This window comes from Dipodomys spectabilis, unplaced genomic scaffold (assembly GCF_019054845.1).
Source record: "Dipodomys spectabilis isolate Male_0828 unplaced genomic scaffold, ASM1905484v1 ptg000017l, whole genome shotgun sequence".
Taxonomy (NCBI): Eukaryota; Metazoa; Chordata; class Mammalia; order Rodentia; family Heteromyidae; genus Dipodomys; species Dipodomys spectabilis.
The window spans coordinates 19,573,540-19,576,188 of NW_024870694.1; the positions used below are offsets into that span (position 1 = coordinate 19,573,540).

At 39.9% G+C, this 2,649-nt stretch overlaps 1 pseudogene; it reads left to right on the forward strand.

The window, feature by feature from the left end:
- The first annotated feature begins 900 nt into the window (after positions 1 to 900).
- Positions 901 to 2,041, forward strand: LOC122096709 (annotated as a pseudogene).
- The last annotated feature ends 608 nt before the right edge of the window (positions 2,042 to 2,649 follow it).

Below are 2,649 nucleotides of genomic sequence, written 5' to 3' on the forward strand. Positions count from 1 at the left end.
GCTCAGTAGTAGAGTGCTTGCCTTACATGCATGAGGCCCTGGGTTCGATTCCTCAGCACCACATAAGCAGAAAAAGCCAGAAGTGGTGCTATGGCTCAAGTGGTAGAGTGCTAGCCTTGAGCTGAAGAGCTGAGGGACACCGCCCAGACCTAGAGTTCCAGCCCCACGACACACACACATACACACACACACACACACACACACACACACACACACACACACGACAAATATTTTTTTAAAAAATCGAAAAAAGCCAGGAGCTGTTGGCTCAGACCTGTAATCGTAGCTACTCAGGAGGCTGAGATCTGAGGATTGTGGTTCAAAGCCAGCCTGGGCAGGAAAGTTCATGAAACTCTTATCTCCAGAAGTGGCGCTGTGGTTTAAGTGGTAGAATGCTTGCTTTGAGCTGAAATGCTCAGGGACAGTGCCCAAGCCCAGAGTTCAAGCCTCACAATTGACAAAAAAAGAAAAAAGAAGAAAAAAGAAAGAGAATTAGTGTTGGTGAGCACTAAAGAATATACGTTAGTATAGCCATTATGGAAAACAGTATGGATTCCCTCAAAATTGTACCAACTAACTGGGTATGTTAATATTAAGCCAGCCTGCAAACAAAAACAAAAACAAAAAACACCCACATATGGATGCCATGATTACTGCAACAGTATTTGCAACAGCCAAGAAATGATTAACCCAAGTTATTGAATGTATGGAGAAAATGTGATAGCTATACATGATGAAATCCTGTCATTGTGACAATTTAGATGGACCCTATATCATTATGTTAAGAGAAATAAACCAGGCATAGAAAGACAAGTATTAAGTGATCTTACTCATACATGGACTATGTATGAGTTGTTATTATAAAAGTTGAATGGCCCTTTTGGCTCTCTGAATGGCACCATGACAGTTGGCAAGAATGCATGCCTTATGAAAGGTGGCAATAAGGGAGACAAGAAGAAAGTGGTTGATCCATTCTCTAAGAAAGATTAATGTATTACTCATGTAACTGTAACCCCTTTTACAATAAAAAATATATATATTAAAAAAAAGCCAGGTGCCAGTGGCTCACAACTGTAATCCTTGCTACTCAGGAGGCTGAGATTTGAGGATTGTGGTTCGAAGCCAGCCCGGGCAGGAAAGCCCGTGAGACTCTTATCTCCAATAAATCCTAGAAAACTGGAAGTGGCGCTGTGGCTCAAGCGGTAGAGTGCTCACCTTGAGTTGAGCTGAAGAACTGAGGGACAGTGCCCTGGCCCAGAGTTCAGGCCCCATGCCCGACAAAAGGAGAGAGAGGGAGAGAGAGAGAGAAATGATGTGAAAGCACTGTCCATGTTCAATATAAAAAATACTGGGAAAACACTAATCACCAGGACTCAAGGAACCAAAATTGCATCTGATAGCCCCAAGGGTCAGGTGTTTGATATGAGCCTTGACAATCTGCACAGCGATGAAGTTGCATTTAGAAACTTCAAGGCAAGGAGTGCCTGACCTACTTTCATGGCATGGATCTCCCTAAGACAAAATGTGCTCCATGGGCAAAAAGTGGCAGACCATGACCGAAGCTCATGTTGACATCAAGACTGCGGATGGTTATTTGCTTGCTTCATCTATTCTGTGTTGGTTTTGCTAAAAATACAAACAAAAACAAACAAACAAAAACCAATGCAACAATCAGATATGCAAGACCTCCTATGCTCAGGATCAACAGGTCCACCAAATCTGGAAGAAGATGATGGAAATTATGACCTGAGAAGTGCAGACAAATGATTCGAAAGAAATTGTTAATAAATTGATTCCAGACAGCACTGGGAAAGACCTAGAAAAGGTTTGCCGGTCTCTTTATCCTTTTCATGAAATTTTTGCTAGAAAAGCAAAAGTGCTGAAGAAGCTCACCTTTGAACTGGGAAAATTCCCGGAGCTTCATGGTAAAGGTGATAGTTGTGGAAAAACTACTGGGGACAGGACCAGTGCAGGAGTCGAATGAGCTAATAGATACGAACCAACAGACCAAGAATCTGTTTATAAATCAGATTTTGAATAGTGACAATAAAAGGCCTATTTGTGATGTTTTGCATCTCAAAAAAAAAAGTTGAAGGTAGAATGGTGGTTACCAGAGGCTGGGGAAAATAAGAGGGAGGAAAAGGATCTATGGGTACTAAGTGATAGATGCAAGCAGTTTTGGTGGACTATCACACAGGAGAAAGTCTATAGATAATGAGATTATATATGTGTTTTTTTAAGTAGAAGGATTTTGAATATTTGTACCATAAACAAATGATCAGTGCTTGAGAAGATTAAACAGATCAATACTTGCTCCCAACACTTCCACTGGAATATCTATTATTAATAGATAATGGTACCCCATTAATAGTGTAATTTTAATGTAGCAATGAAAATTATTGAAATATATATTTGCAATGGGCAACATGTATTGTGTATAAATTATATCTCAATAAAACTGTCTCCTGGAAACAAAATAGCTAATTATGGCAAGTTTGAATCAAGAAAAGATGCTGATGTAATCAGTGCTAAGGAGCCTGGCACAAATGTCTGTTTATTCAGAATAATAGGTTTTTTTTTTTTTTAAGACAGGGAAGCAATTGTCCCTAGAGAAATCTATTCAGGAAATTCTAAGCAACCTTGTCAAAC